This window comes from Oreochromis niloticus, linkage group LG18 (assembly GCF_001858045.2).
Source record: "Oreochromis niloticus isolate F11D_XX linkage group LG18, O_niloticus_UMD_NMBU, whole genome shotgun sequence".
Classification (NCBI taxonomy): Eukaryota; Metazoa; Chordata; class Actinopteri; order Cichliformes; family Cichlidae; genus Oreochromis; species Oreochromis niloticus.
In genome coordinates, this window is record NC_031982.2 from 1,024,339 (window position 1) to 1,043,162 (window position 18,824).

Below are 18,824 nucleotides of genomic sequence, written 5' to 3' on the forward strand. Positions count from 1 at the left end.
GCCACCCCTTTGATTTGGAGAAAAAATTGATTATTAAATTCAAAATCATTTCTAGTTAAATTAATTTCCAATAGGGCTAATAATTGCCGATCCGGTCTGTCTTGTTGGGGATACTTCTGAAATATGTTTTTAACTGCTGTCAATCCAGCTTTTGTGTCAATATTAGTGTAAAGACTGTCTATGTCGATCGTGAAGAATAATGAATTGCGTGGAACTTTTAAATTTTTAATCATGCCAATGAAATGGTAAGTATCCTTCATGTATGATGGGTGTTTAACCGAAAGAGGATTCAGAAAATAATCTATGTATTCTGCCGTTTGATAGGTTTCGCTACCACAGTCGGAGACGATCGGTCGTCCGGGAGGTATCCTGAATGGAACTGTCCATTGTTCTGGATTCTTGTGGATCTTTGGGAGCATGTAAAACCTCCTGGGTCGGGGTTCTAGTTCCCCTTTTAAATATTGTTTTTGTTTCCAATTGATGAATTTGTTTTTATGTAAATCTTCCACAATGTCATATACTTTTGGGACTGTCTGTAAATAAATTGGTCATTGTAATCTTTTGTAATATGTTTTGTCCTCCAACTGTTGATTCGCTTCAAATATGTATTGCTCCCTGTCTAAAATAACGACTGCACTGCCTTTATCTGCCGGCTTGATGACTATATGTTTGTATGTTGCCAATTCCCTTAGTGCTTGTTGTTCAGCTTGTGATAAATTTGTTTTTTCTTGTTGTGATTTGAAATGTGTATTGAATTGTTTTAAATCTTGTTTGAGTAGGAAAATAACTTCTGGGGGCAATTTGTGTAAGGGTGGTACCCAATATGATGTTGGTGTGAACCGAGGTGGGTCTCGATATCTTCTCCTTCGAAAATATGCTGCCAATTTTAGCCGCCTGTGATAATTTTGAATATCCAATAGAAGTTGTACCTTTTGCTTTTTGTTCACGCCAAGCGTGGGAATGAAGGTCAACCCGCGGTTCAGTAGGTCCGCCTGTGAGCTAGTGAGGTTGAAATTGTTGGCCAACACCATCACATTGTTAACCAACTGGGGTCTAACCCCACTATGCCCCTCCTCTGGAAGGCTTACGGGGCTTCCAAGTTTAAATAGGCGACCCAATGCCGGAACATGGCTCTAGCCGTTTCCCTGGTCCAATGCACATTATCCGACTCCGTGTGGAACGCTGAGTTCCTGAGTGCTGGGATAAATGGCTGGTTCCTGATCAGGTGGGCATTCAACATTTGCAGAGTGCTCCGTTCCATCAGGGGGAGACCAGGCGAGTAATTGATTACAGGAATCCAAATCTCTGCGTACGGGTTAGGGTTAGGGTTAGGATTAGGCATTCATTTTTGATGGTTAGGGGCAGGGTTGGCAGCTAGGGAAAGCATTATGTCAATGCCATGTCCTCACGAAGATATGAAAGCGTGTGTGTGCGTTTTCCCCATTCTTTCACGTGCTACACTGTACATAAAGAGACATAAGGAAAAAAACTACACATACCACCCCCCCCACCCTTACATTTTCAAATATTACTCAACTATTAACTCACTCTTTATATAAAAACCTTGCATTTTGTATTTTCCTGGGTATCATATTAAGTTTTAAATTCTAATATCATGATAACCCCATTTACCATTATAATAAATCAAGAGTATATCTGAATTATCAGACATATATAACGGTCAGACATGGCTATGTGATATTCTGATGTCTCACTGTGAAGCTAAGTGCTAAGCCATCAGGTGTTTTAAAAACTAGATGGAACAAGGCAGTGGATCTAACCAAGATTATTATAATAATCGGCTATGTACCACAGGCCTTCAAGCTGGCTGTAGTTAAACCTACTTAAAAAGCCATCTCTAGACCCAGCTGTCTTAGCTAATTATAGGCCAATCTCCAACCTTCCTTTCATATCAAACATCCTTGAAAGAGTAGTTGTCAAACAGCTAACAGATCATCTGCAGAGGAATGGCTTATTTGAAGAGTTTCAGTCAGGTTTCAGAGCTCATCACAGCACAGAAACAGCTTTAGTGAAGGTTACAAATGATCTTCTTATGGCCTCTGACAGTGGACTCATCTCTGTGCTTGTCCTGCTAGACCTCAGTGCAGCGTTCGATACTGTCGACCATAATATCCTATTAGAGCGATTAGAACATGCTGTACGTATTACAGGTACTGTGCTGGTTTGTATCATATCATGAGATCGGGGATGGTTGTGACAAAGGAGCAGTTGTTACATCATCACTTTTATCATTATTATCATTATTATTATTATTATTATTATTATTCACATACACGGTGTGAATAAACATTAAAAATATTTTGCTGTAGAATCTCAAAGAGTAGTGTCTGCAGTAAAATGTGACACATTTAACTGATTCTAATTTCAGGCTGCTATGGTGCAATGGCTAGTTAAACAACAGCTGACAGTGGGGCTGGTTGTAACACCTTTTTAAAAAGTATTAAAACCATCTCCATGATTATAACTAAACACATTTTCTCTATCCTACTCCTTTTTTTCAGCATACCAAGGCAGTGGTTAAGAAAACCTATTCCAAATACTTTATGAAAAAAAAATACTCTGGGAATACTACAAACAAGAGGGTTCATCTCCTGCACCGCCATCTCGACATAACATTAGCTGAAAAACCATCCAACACTGAACACTGGACGCACTGAGCATGACAAAGCTACCTCCTTATACGGAATAAGCAGTAAAAAGGAGAGCAACGCCCGCGCTTTTACAAAAAGAATTGTGGTGCCTGGTGATTGTTTGATATTTGTTCACATTCTGTGACAGATTACAACTTGTGGTGACTAAATGGTTGCACTAAACTTTTTTGCACTTCATTTTGATCTGTTTTAATAAAAGTACTTGAGACAGCTCTCATGTTGCACTTGTCAACAATGCTAAGACATACATAACCTAAGAATATGTGGGCACCGAGAGAGTGTATTAACTTGTCAGATGGTGCTTGTTATGCTGTTCAACTGTTATTTCAAATGTTTCTGTGTACTTTTTTTGGTGGCCTAAAACATGTAAAAAACCCTTATTTTTCCTCTGTACAAATGCTGAATATAACCTTTAGTTTCATTGGATACTGCCTTTACACTGCTATGTTCATCTTGCTTCCATTTCTAGAAAATATACCTGCAGATGCTGAAATGTCTTCTTTACCTTATCCTGTCTGTAAGTCAATGACGTCAGACTTACAGACAGGATTCTGGGTCCAAACTCCGCTTCAGGTCCCAAAGTCAAACGAACACTGTGGGTTTACTGAGAGTTAAAAACTGTCTAAATTCTTTCATCTGTAATAAAATGATCAGGGATGCTGCTTTACCAGGTGTAACAATTAAATTTAACATCCAGGCATCCATGAAAACAGAAGTTAGCAGGAAGTTAGCTCGCTAGTTTCCACCTTAACATGATATACCATGTTCTGGCTGAGAGATTTCTCAGCCAGAGAAATTAAAATGTACAGCTCTGCTATCACTTCAGTGACGTTTCTAGGGTTACTGAAGTTGGACTAGCTGGTATATAATGATGTGCTACGTGGTGGCTAGCTACACAGCTATGGTTAGCATAATATAAACACAGTGAAGCTGGAGGATGAACGCTAACTTTTTTCCACCCGATAAAAGTTCCTGACGGTTAGGGACAAATGCAATCACATAGCAGAACCCTGTAAACAGACCAAACTTACAACTGAGATAATCCATCCACAATACGAAGTTAGTCATTCATACATTGCTGCATGGGCTGAGCTGCAGTTACATCATAAGAGAGAGGCTGACAGTGATCTCCGACTTTATTTTAGGGGCTTGTTCAGATTAAATAGTGAGTACAGCCATTATGTACAAATAACCAGATGTCAACAAAAATGTTCTTAAATGTTGCAGTTTTTTTGATGAAGCGTTTGTGAAGGATTACATTTATTTCAAAAACCTGACACATTTTTCATAATAAGCCAGCTGATATCTACATCGTTGTGGAGAAGTTGGTACAATGCCTCCCTCCTTTCTACCTCATACTGTGTGAACAAGCAAATAAAAAGAAACAATACTCTGAAAATCTCAGGTACAAGGACCAGACAGAAAATGAGTAAAAGTAGCCGATGTCCAAAGAAGAACTTTGACAGAGGCTCAGAAAGCTGGAGAACTACTGCTTGAGAGCACAACACGCAGGCTATCCACAAATAAGTTTGTTAATAAAAGATATTCCATTTCCTGTTATGGTCTGTTCATGAGATTTGCTGTCTTTACCCCCAAATGCGATGCTTGTAGGTCAGCAACAAAGTCACTGTCTGTAGTATTTACTCATAAACCCACTCAAAGTCAAACAGAATCATCTATGACATCAACAAACAACTTTTGTCTAACAAAAATCCTTCATCCATCCATTCTCTGCCGCTTATCCCTTTCAGGGTCGCGGGGGGGCTGGAGTCTATCCCAGCTGTCTTAGGGCGAGAGGCAGGGTCCACCCTGGACAGGTCGCCAGTCTGTTGCAGGGCTAACACACAGACACAGACAACCATTCGCACTCACACCTATGGCCAATTTAGAGTTTCCAATTAACCTAACCACACTAACTGCATGTCTTTGGACTGTGGGAGGAAGAACCCACGCAAACCCGGGAAGAACATGCAAACTCCACACAGAAAGACCCCGGCCTGATGGTGGAATTGAACCTAGGACCTTCTTGCTTTGAGGCAACAGTACTCACGACCGTGCTGCCAAAAATGTGCCAGTGCAAAGAAAAAGAACTTTTCCAGAGACCATGATTAGCTCTTCATTCACTGTCAGACACCTTGATAATGTTCAGTTCAAACTGCAGAACACACACAATGCAGACAGACGCCGAGCTGTAAAGGAGGAGAGGCTCAATGTAGCACACACTCTGCTTTTATTATTTAATCTGAGAGTGCAGCAGGGTCTCACTGGAAATGTAAAAATACTGGACACTGGTGATCATTTACATGTGTGAGTACAAATTCAGAGTCAGTGCTGTTTCACAGTTACTCTGCACAGCTCTCTGTATGTCACCACTGATAGCGGATCTGGTTGTACAGTAAACTTTATTGGAAACCTCCCTTAGCAAAGCGATGCACGCTCCAGTATTGGGTAGTGTCACATCCTGAGTTAGCCCTGCCTTCACTGCGGTCGCTGCAGTTTGCTTCATTTACCTCCATCATTTGAATGTGCTCCTTCTAAAGGGGTCAAGTCATTGCTGCAGTAGGTGTAGCCTGATTGTCTGAACTGATTCTAAAGAAGAAGAAGAAGAAGAAGAAGCAGCACTGTCTTTGGAAAAAAGAAAACACTTTTCAATAACTGCTAATACATGATGTCTATAACTTCACTTGTTTTATCACAGATACCTGGGAACCCATCATCTCATGCATTTGATTAAATCTCTGTCAGCTGTTCCTGGTAACTGCAATCTAAAGCTCCAGCCAGAGCAGAGGAACAGCCTGACTAAATCATTCACAGCAGAATTCATAAAGGCAACAGACAGAAGCTGTGCACTATGAGGAAGGATACCTGTGGCTGTCAGGTAAAACTTCCTCAAACTATATCTCAGTCGAAGCTGGAAGCACTAAACTCTAGGCTTGTTTGTACAACAAAGGAAAGACTGTGCAACTGACTGCCCAGACAAATGTAAAAGGTTATTGTATCACTTAAGTTTGCACAGAATGAAGAGGGAGAACAAGGTGAGAGCCCTGCAGTGTTACCAAAGCAAAGGTCAGGTTTTATAAAGGGCTCTTCCAGCTTTCTTCTTGCTTCTTTGATGCTGGCTCAATGTAGCATTGATCTGAATGAAGAGTGGAAGTTACACTACTTGTTAACTGCTGACCACACAGTGAGAAAACTAACTTAATACTGGTGCAGTACTGTTAATGACAGCACTGTAAAACCAGCTTCAGTCATGTTGATGTTGACTTTTAAAGTGGAAATAGCATCGTCTTCACGCAAACACACTTCACAGATGTTTTTGCTTTTTTAGGCAGACTTTAGCTCATTGAGAAAAAAAAAAAAAAACTAGACTCTGTGAGTAAGCCAGAATTTGATTCAATAACCGCTGGTCAAATTCAACATTTTTCACTTCTGACTCAGACCTCCTGGTTGGGGATATACAAAGGAGTTAGTGGCTTCCCTGTGGCCATGTCTTCTGCTGCTTGGCCTCCCTCAAGGTTTCCCATTCACACGAAAGGGCAGAAGGTTTTCCTGGAATAGTTGTCCAGTGGTTTCACTGCTACCTTAAGCCTTCTGTGTATGAAAACACTTGTCTGGTATAGCTGCTTTAGTATAGTTGCTCTCCCTTTCACTGGTTTTCTATGTACATACACATGGAAAGGCGTGAAGGTGCAGATGGAAAACGTCAGCCTTTTCTATTGGCTATGGTGGTCCTGACTAAAATACCCAGCAACAGATGACATGAAGATGTACTTCAGCTGCACCACAGTGTTCACTGAAGCCTCATCAGAAATGGACTCAGTGGAAGTGTGGCTGTCAAGAAGCCATTCTTGAAGTGGACATGAAACACTAGATGTATAAAGGCTATTGCTGCTGCTGATTACTGCCACACCTGTTCTCGATCAAGAATGCCTGGCAAAGTGAAGTAGAGCAAAAGATTCTCAAAAGCCAGACGATCCAAGAAAATTCAGGAACAAATGAGAAACAAACCTCAGGTCTCTGAGTCTGAAAAGGTTATTAAGGCTAAAACTGTGTGACTTCAGCCAAACACAGTAAGAGCCATTTATCCACAAATGGTGAAAACATGGAACTTATATTAGACAAACATACAAAAAATAGGAATTCAGGAAGGTTGCAAACACTTTTTCACACCACTGTAATTTCATCTGGTATTAATAAAGTACACGACTGAAGAACTGGCAGTCCTTACAGGCACAGCATCATTTACAAAGGTAAGACATGTCCTTCACATTCAGACATTTTGAAAGTAAAGTGTTTCACATTTCATGTAAAGATACTTTGAACCTTCAAAACACGAACAGTTCTGTGATGCACACTCATGCTGGTTATTGCTGACCCCTGCAGTTTTCACACTTTGGTTACTAAAACCAGAAAAGTGCTGGAGATTAAAGAGCCTTGGGATTTTCACAGATTAAACTTTGTCTAATCTGAAGGACTTTTTTAAACAAAAACTCAATCTTCAACATCATGATCTGCAGTTAGCAGGAACTTTCTTTAGCCTCACTGAACTACAGCTTAGCAATGCATGAACCAGTCTTCCACCTGCAGCTTGTGGACAGAGTGACCTTCCAAGTACAAGCACTGACTACTGCTGCCAGAATCAGTCCATGGCAGCAGAGTCCATCTGACTGCAAGATGAGAGCCTGTCCAGCAGTGACTGAGCTTAAAAATTTGGCCTAAAAGGAAACTGATGGTGCCGTTTTCTCAGAAGGCTGAAAAATTAAATCATAAAGCATACCTGGGGTTCCTGCCCAGTAATGTCTGTGTGGGAAACACTGTACTATGAATTACTATTCAGCCTTAAAATACAGAGACATTATTTTTGGTCTATATCTTATATACTAAACTGTATTCTGTGTACAGTTTCACACAAAACTATGTTCTCCAAGCAACTGATCAGGGCTTATTTGCTGCCCTAAATGACTATAAGCTGCAGGACTTATGCCCAGAGAGCAGACGGTGGGCCAGCAGCGTTTTCTAGGCTCTACAAAGAGCTGCTGCTCTATGTGACAAGCTTAATGAACTTAATGTAAACTTACAAATAATGTAAAAAGCACTGTTGTACTGTTGGCTGTGATTTTTAAGCTGAGCACATGTACTAGAGCATACATTGTAAAAGTAGTGATTTCATTTCTGTTCAAACCTCTTCAGCCCCTCCTCATTTCTTTATATTTATCTAGGAAAATGGGTAACAGTGACTTACTGAATCAATTCCATGATGTAAATATTTTTTTTCTGTAAAAACTGTGTGTTTCTGTTCTGTTTGTACAAGTGCTTTTCTTCTGCTGCTGTTACAACCAAATTTCCCCTTGTGGGGGCGATTAAATGATTATTTTATTCTATTCTATTCTATATATGCTGCATAACAGAGTCTGCACAATGTTAACAAGCTTGAAAGCTAATACTTTGTATTACTAATAATGATACCATGACTGGTGATGTTCCACTGAGTTTCTTGTGTTTGATTTTGTTTTTAAATCCATGAATGCTTTTACCGCAGTGGCAGCATGTTTGGGATCATTGTCAGGCTGAAGAATGAAGTTGTAACAAATCAGTTTTCAGATGCTATCAGATGGTAGCTAAAATCTGATGGTACTTTTCAGTTTTCGTAAATCCATGAATTTTAACACTACTGGATTAAATACAACCCTAAACCATGGCAGAACCTCTAACGTGTTTGCCACTCACTTTCCTGACCTCCTCCATACTTACTGATGATGAAGCACACATTGTAAATTTTGATTCAACACTAAAAAATTGTCAATGGACTGGTTCCTATATAGCACTTTTCTACCCCGTTGAACTGGAATGATATTGACAGCGACTTGTTGCCACAGCAGCCTTTTCTCCCTGTTTCCTTTCATTAAAGTGGACACGAAGCACTAAATGTATAAAGGTTTATTTACACCATGCTCCCAAAAGCTGACATAGATGTAACACTGTCTGTTTGGCTGAAGTTAAGAACAAGTGCTTAAAGCTTAGGGCCATCTACCGTCAGCATGATCCCTGGGTTACATTGATTACACTGGTCCGGCTTTTTGGTCTGGTGATTCAAACAGACTCTGCTCCACACTGTTGTCATTTAGAAAGCCCTTCACCACATTACAGCTAACAGGTGGAATTTCCCGTGTAACTGCAGCTAGCCAAAGAACCACATACTGCTAAAGACAGAGTGAAAGTGGACAGTGTTCCTTATGGTTAAACGGTGGAACAAGCACAAAGTGGTCAGGTACAAGCAACTGCCTACAAGTAAGTGAAAAGGCAGATGTGTGTGCGTGCGTGCGTGCGTGCGTGTGTGTGTGTGTGTGTGTGTGTGTGTGTGTGTGTGCGCGAGCAAGAAAGAGAGAGAGGGAGAGAGAAGTGAGTGTGCGCATACCAACAAACAATGTTTTCTTCCCTCAAAGCTAGCATAAGCATCATATACTGCAGATATATGTAAAGCCACTGTGACATGGAGGAGGAAGACAAACGTCCCCAAAGCATTTCAGAGGTGTCCCTATCTGTGATGCCATGTGTCACGAGCTGTTTACAAGCGACAACACCAACTACACCTGCATGCGCCCGCGTCCCCGCGTTGCTACTGCTGCTGCTGGTGGGGGTGGTGCGGTGCAATGCAATGCAATGCAATGCGACCCCCCCGTCACAGCAGCACAGCCATGGATGTTACACCTCGGAATGCCTGTGTGCTCCTGCGCTGGAAGCTAGCTCTGCACCACCACCCAAACCTCACACGAAATCACACCAGCACCTCTCATACGGCTTCGTCAGTACAACGGATAAGTGTTACGTTATATGATTTGACTTCAGCGCCTGTCTGGATCGCATTATCCCGAACAATAGCCTTAGTTACGACAAGACTGCTAATGAAGAAAAATGACAGGTTCTGCGTTTCATCAGAAGTGTCAGTGCCGTTTCAGCCATTGCAGCTATGAAATGCAGACAGGTTAGCATCACAACTAAGCTAGTTAGTTGTCCTTACCTGGATATCCAGCTCCAGAAAACAAAGGATGATGCTGCGGTTTCTCTCCGTTAGGTCAGAGCGTCTCTTCGGCCTGACAGCATCCTGTTTCCAGTCAGCAGCACCGCTGTGAGGCTGCGCGGCAGCACGAAGGCCGCTTCCGGTCACAACTTCAAGCATTATGGTCGACTTTGACCCTCGCTAACGTTTATATAGTTGTCTATTTATAAAGGACAAAGAAGATATTCATTATACCCTAACATATTTTAGTGAACCTCTAATAACTTGTTTATGTTGGCGTACTGGCATTTTATAAAATCCAATCATAAGATACATCCAATCGTAAAAACAGCAGTTAACTACAATGAACGTAAAAGCATAAAAAATTTAGAAAGACTAGTCGTAACAAATAATGTAGCATATAGTACCCTCATTTTCACGAGGGCACTATATTTTCATGAGGGTACTATATTAAAGAAAATATAACTGAGTGATGAGTGAATGAATTAATATACAGATAGCTTTGATGTACTGTAGCTTGGCCTACTTTTACTTTTATTTTGAAAGGAAAAAAACCCTTGTTTTCCGCTTAGTGATCCACTACTACGGCTACCTTGACGGGGGTTCAGCCCCTGCAATAAAGTAGATAGATGCGGCTGAACGGGAAAGCAGCCTTGGACTGTCTGCTTCTTTACTTAATTTTAAATCCACTCTTAGCATAGACAGTCTTTTATCTCGATTTTCTACGTGGTGTCCTTCACTTTTCCCCCTTGACTCTTTGTATTTATGTTAGATTTTGGCATATCTAGTTCTTTGTTGGTGAGTTCTCCCCTGTGGTATGAATGGAGCGGTCCAGTCATTAAAGGGCCAGTGTGAATCTTATTTTTGACAGCTGGGAGGATCACATGCATGTGCTAACAACTAAAATGAGAAGCGGGTTTTGCATTTCTTGCAGCAGCACCCCAAAACTGGCTGAACAATTTCATTGTAAACTGTCCCATTAAACACATGAACACTTATTCAAGTTTTTATCAGGAATGGAGTGTTGCAAGGTTTTTATTAGAGCTAGAGGAATTTTCAGGCAACTTTGGTATCCTGGGTGGGTAACATGAAGCCAGAACAGCATCTGGTTTTGATACTGAAAACAAAATGTCACTGAAAGATTAAAAAACAAAAAACAAAAAACAAAACAGAAACTGAAAAAGCAAACACTGACACTAACTTTTTACATTTACAGTTTTTTTTCTTTTTGTGCTTGCAATTTCTTTTTTGCTTTTTTCTCTGTTTCAATCCATTGTCACTGTTTTACATAACAGCAGTTAATGCATGCAATAATGTATTCAATAAACGTGCTGTTTATCCAGACGGCACAAGTGTACTTCACAGAATAGGTGCACAAGTAAAAGTCCATTACACTAAACATTATTTTGGTGTATTGCATTCAACTGTCTCATAAAATGTAAATAGAACCCAAGTGAATGTAAAATTAATTTCATAATACTTTTATAACTGTTTTATAAAATTTAAAGGTGGAAAATTGTATATTAAAAACAAAACAAGCAAATTACTGCATTGCGATATTTTCTTAAAAGAATGATTAGCAGAGAAAATGCTTGTCACATACATGAATGTAAAAATGAACACACAAATATTTTTGAATTAAAGTAAATATACCTGGTGAAACATTTATTTTTACACTTTAGCAACATCCTTACAATACATTTTACAACATTTAGCTGCTACTTCATAATAAATGTTTATAATTCTGCTTTATGCTACATTTCTGAAAGGAAAACAATATAAACATGCTGAGAGAGGTGCTATTTTAATAAGAAATCCTTATAAATACAAAATCCGTTAACATATGTAACTATTGATTTTTGTATTATTTTTATGGCATACAGGTGGATACGGAAAGACTAATAAAACAAGTACTAGAGAAAGTGTTTCCTAAAGAAAATGTGGTGTGAATGCTGACAGCTGAATGGTTCGACTTGAATTTTTATAATTGCTTAATCTTACGGTGTGTACACTGAATACGCCAGATCATTCACATGAAACCCAAAGTGCAGAACTGTCGAAAGCTGAAGTTCACACAGAAGATACTTATTTCTTACAATAAGGTTAAACGTTTGAAAGTAGCTGAACATCTTTGAAGTGTACATTAGAAAAAAACTTACAAAAGAAAATTTGGAACCAACAAATAATCTGAATGAATATTAAAAGCGTATATTCTTTAAATCACTTGAAGAGTACTATTATGTATTTTAAATATCTAAAAACCAGAATATTTGCACAATATTTGATGTGTGTGAGAATACCACCGAGTGAGTGGCATAAGGAGAAACAGAGGAACTGGCAGCAGGTAAAATAGTTTTTAATGTTTAACTGGTTTGTGTATTTCATTTTCACACTGTATGTTAGTGGGAAGATAAACTATACAGACTTAAAACAGAGACATTAAATGAGGTTAGATGAGTTTACCACAAACAGGTAAATGGTGCCAGTCCAGATTTGAACCACCTGTCTGATGAAGACAAATCCACCAATGAAAAATAAGCCTGAAGTTAAGGTGCCAATCAGAATGCTCTATTATTCCCATACATTTAAATTCACCAACTGCCAACAGCTTCAGGTTAGACAGCAGTAAAAACTGACATACTGTTACTCTGTTACAAATCCCTGTCAAATTTGTCTTGCTGCACTTGCTGAAAAACTACTTCTAAATCCAAGTCCATAACTCCTATCAAAATAATCTTTGAACTGTGAGGGTCTTGAGGACTTGTCCACAAATGGGCTTGTTCTTGGTTCATGCATGTCTACATGTAGTCTGAAAAACAGCAGTTTTGTCAAGTTTGCTGGTATATCAGCACCAGACATTTTTACATAAGAGATTGTTAAAGTCTCTAATTCAGTAAACCATAATTGGTCCAGTCTGTTTGGATGAATACAGTACCGGTAAGCTGGTCTATTTCCATTTGTTCACACATTTTCTTAAGTGCTTATCCAGTTCAGGCTTACAGTGGGACTGCAGCTGGATATGTTCAATAAATAAACCTTAGAAAAGTTAACAATAAACCTGCATCCATGTACGTTGTTGTCCACAATGATGGACATAAGACCAGATGTCTGTTATCATATTACATTAGCATTCCCTCACATATCGATCAGATGCTGCACAGTACAATCCTACTGACACAAGAGAGAGATAACTGTGTCCATTCAACATCATTACACGACACACTGAAGCTGCATGATGCAGATAAAATCACTTAATCCTCTTCTTTTGTGGATTCTTCAAATCATCAGACAAAGTCGATAGAATTCAGAAGAAGTTGGGAAAGAAATATTTAAGACCGAGTACTGAAAATATATTTTTGGACATTTGGAGTGACAGCTTCTACAACTTAGTTTTTGGTTGTGCTTAAGTAAAGCTTACAGTCTAAGAAGTCCCGGTGTTGATATTCGACAGAAAGAGAAAAGCTCACTTGTTTGAATTTTTTTCAAATCAATTTATTTATACAGCGATCAGGGTCACCTGGTCCAGCCCTAACTATATGCTTTAGCAAAAAGGAAAGTTTGAAGCCTAATCTTAAAAGTAGAGATAGTGTCTGTCTCCTGAATCCAAACTGGAGGAGGGGCCTGAAAACTGAAGGCTCTGCCTCCCATTCTACTTTTAAATACTCTAGGAACAACAAGTAAGCCTGCAGTGTGAGAGCAAAGTGCTCTGATAGGGTGATATGGTACTACAAGGTCATTAAGAAAAAAAAGGCTCCTCATTATGTAAGACCATGCATGTGAGGAGCAGGATTTTGAATTCAATTCTGGATTTAACAATTACAGTTTTTGAAAAGATTCTGACCGTAAACAGCTTTTACAGGTTGGATATTCTTTGACATAGATATCAGTTTTCTATGTCCCAATGAGCCATTTGCACTAACCAGCGACAATTTAACTGTAACATGTTTGCAATTAAGATCCCAAATTTCTACGAGACTGAATTTAAAATATAGCAGACTTCAAGCCAGATTTAATTGATATATGCACGCATTATGAAATTTTTGTATCCTAGATAATTGTTTTTCATCTTGACATGGGAGACCACACCTACCTCCCAAGTTAACTGCAACCAAAGATAACCAGTGGGGGTAAGCCACAGATGTGCTTCCGAGCTAGAAGCCCTGCTCACATTCACTGCCAGTTAAACACCTTGGAGAAACTCACTAACCCTAACAGCAAAGTACTCCTGCCCAAATTGACATGATATAAACTCACATACAGCTGTGTCAGAAAGTGAACCAAGTCATTTACTTAAAGACAAGAGGGGACTAAATGCAGCAAACTGGCCTGCACCAACCTGACATTTCTTCCTCCTAAGTTAAATGAATGGATGGATGGAAGTTAGATGACTGAAACAATAAAAACATAAGTTCCTTGATACAAATTATTAACTGTACTGAGCTTATATCAACAGTTGTAACAGACTAAGCTACCTGAGACATTGGATTGATTTATTGTTTATATCCTAATTATTCCACCTGACTGGTTTCAGCTCAGATATTCTGCTTTTTCCTTTTGGTAGATGAAAGCAACTCTGTGCTGTTTCTGCTTCCATGCTGATGCCAAGAAGAAGGAGAATCCTTCAAAGAAGTGACATTCATTGTCTCAATCCACAGTGTGCCAATCATGGTAACACACTGCATGTGGTTTTACAACAATCAATATACTGATCAAAAACTGTGAAATATTTATTTTTGTTTAGAGATGTGTTATATCAGTGCATGCAAGGGTTTGATATTGAACATTGTCCTGTTCTGTTTTCTGTTTTGATGACCACCTACACCCCACAATACTGTTTTAAAACATGTTGTTTTCAGTGTCTGATCATTTTCATATAAATTAGTTTTACATGAATGTTGCTGTTTCATTTGTGATCTTTTAATGCTTACTGTGGTACACGTCTACATTCGAGACATTTTAGTTGCCTATTTATGAGACCGTGTATGCAAACAGTACATGCAACATATAGTTTCTTTTTTAATTTGACAGACTGAACTCTGAGGTATCTGCTTTTGACTATGCAAAAATCGGACCCAGTTTCTACCTGTATCTACTGTTTCAGGATTTAACTGAAGTTTGCTAAACTATAATTGTCAGTGTTTATCCCAGCTCTCAGAGGGCAAAGGAATGAAACAGACTATTCAAACTGTCTTTCATTAGATATGCAGTGTGAAATTCATTATTCTCTTAACAAATAAAACTGTAATGGCAAACACGAACAGCTCTGTTTATTTCTGAGACAAAACTTTATTCTTCGACTGTTAATATTTAGACAGTGTACATCTGTAGGCTGAAACTGTCAACAGAAAGCAAATATATATATATTTACTTTATGTTGACCATAACCTCAAAACTATATTCAAGAAATGTCTTTATCCTGTGCTGTGGAGGCTGTACACATGATCACCTCAGTCAGTGCTAGCTAACATGACTGAGTCATGGTCTCCATGGTTACATCACATTGTACATTATTACATGTTAGCAGCTTCCAAAGATACCGCCATAGCTCTCAGCAGCTGTAACACTTTCACTGTTTGCTAATTCTTTCATATTTTTGATAGTTATGAAGACTGGATATGTTGTAAGGTCATGCTTGGCGGTTGCTATGGTGTTTGCTGTTTTTGGGTGGACGGCGCATCCGATTCCTGTTGTTAGCTGTCCACCGTAGGAGGGCTGCGTTCCATTTCAAAGTGCCGACAGTCTGCCGTAACTCGGATTCAAACCCCACTTTCTCCCTTAAGAAAAGGCCTTTTATAGCTGTTGGTGACACACACACTAACACACATATATACTGTCACTTTGCCTCACCATAACAATGCAACTTTACTAAAACCTTTAGAGTACCAGATATAAAATAGAAAAATAAAGCAACTACAAGTTTAATGATAAAGACCACGCTTTTTAGTTAATGTTTTACAGGCCTGAATGACTCCTTGGACATTCATATAATTCACTGAAGTGGAGTTTAGAATGCACTTTATATTCAGACTGTGTCATTTTTTACATTGTTACCTTTAATAATGTCATGACTAAGGTTTACTGGCTGGAGGTTTGATGGATCAGGCGGACCATACAGTCAAAGACAGACTTGAATACACACAGCCATTTTCTCATTTGCAAGAATCCTACTTTGATTTTTGTTTACATTCATATTCTTTAAACCAAATATTGAATACAATTATGATAAGGATGTACACTGCCTTTCACTCAAGGATCCCAGGACAGAGCCCTGCCCCACCATGAGCCTGGGAGGATATGTGGTTATAAAATGAAAGGACTGATACTGAATATGAATATTACATGCAAATTGAATTATAATACAAATTCCTATTGTTAACAGTAATATGGATTACATAACCCTAGCTTAATAAACATCAATGCCCTGGACTGATAATATTATTACATGTTGTGAACATGAGTAACTTTGATTAAAGTTTCCATTGTAAAAGAAAAGGAAAAGGAGCAACAACAAAAAAAAAAAAAAAAAGAAAAAGCAAAATAGAAACAGCCTAACATTTTGAGGTCATTATCTTCCCAACTAACAAGAAAAATGCTTGTCATACTCTCATAGCGAACGATCACTATTTATGATGACTTAGACTAGTAAGGCTTAGATTGTGAGTTGTGTACTTGTTTTGTATGCTTCTGTAAAGTTAGAGTCATCTCTAATTTATACATGACTAACAGCATTATTGATAGCATATTTCTTAACATAACTAGAACAATGACACTTTGTAAATAAGTGAAAGTACTGTTCCTAATTCCATCTGCTTTGAAATACTGGACTTTCAAATTTACCTCATGAAAGATAATACCTGGACTACTTGAATATTTGTCACTAAGTCACTGAGTCAACAATTTCTAAAGTTTTCTTCCTAATTGCAGTTAGAGTGTGGCTGGTAAAGATGAAAACACATACAGAATGTAAACTGTCTGAGTTTGGTGAACTTTGTTAGTAACAATGCCAAAAAACAAGACAAAACACACAAACATACAAATGATTCATAAATAATTAAAAAGCATTTCAACATTCTGTTCATGGATTTTTACAGTCTTAGTTCTGCTCGTTTTCATCTTCATAATCATACATGACACAGGGAGGTCCTGAGGTGGGCAGGGCTGTCTCTGGTGATGTAACTATGAATGGCAGGAACAGCATCTGGCTCATGCTGTGGAAACATCACAGCACACTGGGATGGTTTCCTTTGCAGCTGTTTGACACTTCAAGATTGAATGGAACAAGAAGAAATAGTGATATTGTGTGTGTTTAGAGTGACCGCATGATGGTTACTGTAGTTAGGTAATTATACTTACCAATAGCAGAAGCAGACAGACCAAGAAGAATCAGATGCTGAATGTTGCAGGAACACATTCGTCTGTGGTGATCACCAAGAGCTGCCGTGTTCTTTTGTTGAAGTTGGCTGGTTGGACAGCCTGACAGCGATATCCTGCCCATCTGTGGAAGTTTGAAAACACACATGCAATGATTTGTCTGAGTTATGGTCAAAGTTGGATGTTAATTTTTGTCCTTTAAAAATGTTTGTGTATTTGAAAGTACTAGAATTTAAGGCTAAAATGGCTCAGATCGTCTGTCTCTAAGAGTATCTCATTTGAAAGTGGAGACAAGTTTATCCACTGATCTCACTTTACCTGGATGTTTTCTTTGAAGCTGGATGAAGACTGCTCTCTCTCTCTCAGTCCTGTTCTAGATTTGCAGACCAGTTGGCTCTGGGGTTACAGCCATCATCTGCAGCAGGAGACTGGAAATTCTCCATGTTCAGAAAAACACTCCTAAAGTGACCAGCAAATAAATATTATTTAAGATTTACACACTTCATTACACAACTGTGAAAACATCTGCATCTTATTCCTGTCATGGTGCTGGGTTTTGTGTTTTGTGTTTTATGAATATTTTCCTCTGTTCTAGTTATTCTGATTTTGGTATTACAGCTTTTAAACAAGGAATAACACAAGTAAAGAAAAGCAAAATAAAACCAGGAAAAATCCAACGCCGATCAACAGTTTCTTTAAAACCTGTTAAAGTTGAGCGCTTCTTCCTGGATAAGATAAGATAAGATAAGATAACCTTTATTAGTCCCACACGTGGGAAATTTGTTTTGTCACAGCAGGAAGTGGACAGTGCAAAAGTTATGAAGCAAAAATTAGAATAAAATAAAATAAGAATAAATACAGTACACAACTGTACAGAATAGAATAAAATAAAATACTATATACAGTAGAATAAAATAGAATAAAATATACAATAAGATAAAAATAGAATACAAATGCTATATACAACTGAGTAAAAAATACAACGATGCCAGAAAAGATTATTGCACATTAGTGTTATTGCACATGTGTGGATGTGTGTGTTTGATCAGTTAAAGTCTTTGTTGTGGAGTCTGACAGCAGTGGGGAGGAAAGACCTGCGAAATCTCTCCGTCCCACACCATGGGTGCCGCAGTCTCCCACTGAAGGAGCTGCTCAGTGCTGTCACAGTCTCCTGCATGGGGTGGGAGATGTTGTCCAACAGGGATGACAGCTTAACCGCCATTCTCCTGTCACTCACCACCTCCACTGGGTCCAGAGGGCATCCTAGAACAGAACTGGCCCTGCGGATCAGCCTGTTCAGTCTCTTCCTGTCCCCAGCAGAGATGCTGCCACCCCAGCAGACCACACCATAAAAGATGGCTGAGGCCACCACAGAGTCATAGAAGGTCTTCAGGAGTGGGCCCTCCACTCCAAACGACCTGAGTCTCCGCAGCAGGTACAGCCTGCTCTGCCCTTTCCTGTAGAGGGCGTCTGAGTTATGAGTCCAGTCCAGTTTGCTGTTCAGATGAACACCCAGGTACCTGTAGCTGTCCACAGCCTCAATGTCCATACCTTGGATGTTCAGTGGTTGCAGTGGAGGATGTTTGTGCCTGCGGAAGTCTACCACCAGCTCCTTGGTTTTACTGGCATTGATCTGGAGGTAGTTCAGCTGGCACCAGTCCACAAAGTCCTGAGTCAGTCCTCTGTACTCCTTGTCGTCCCCATCAGTGATGAGGCTGACTATTGCAGAGTCATCAGAGAACTTCTGCAGGAAGCACTGGGTG

At 39.2% G+C, this 18,824-nt stretch overlaps 1 protein-coding gene and 1 long non-coding RNA gene across 7 annotated transcripts in view; both read right to left on the bottom strand.

The window, feature by feature from the left end:
* fam110b (family with sequence similarity 110 member B) overlaps positions 1-9,837 on the bottom strand; it is a 141,461-nt gene extending 131,624 nt beyond the window's left edge. For 3 of the 6 annotated variants that reach the window (XM_019345843.2, XM_019345842.2, XM_019345844.2), the window contains exon 1: positions 9,691-9,824. The gene's annotated coding sequence lies outside the window, so the exon portion shown is untranslated. Of the gene's footprint in view, positions 1-9,690 lie in introns of all 6 variants that reach the window. The other 3 variants (XM_019345845.2, XM_025900003.1, XM_019345841.2) reach the window with 2 other exon arrangements.
* Positions 9,838-14,973: 5,136 nt separating this feature from the next.
* On the bottom strand, positions 14,974-17,515 carry LOC102077976 (uncharacterized). Its single transcript, XR_268197.2, has 3 exons — positions 17,380-17,515; positions 17,044-17,185; positions 14,974-16,950 (listed from the first exon to the last, which is right to left on the bottom strand). It is a non-coding gene; the product is annotated as an uncharacterized LOC102077976 (long non-coding RNA).
* Positions 17,516-18,824: the final 1,309 nt, after the last annotated feature.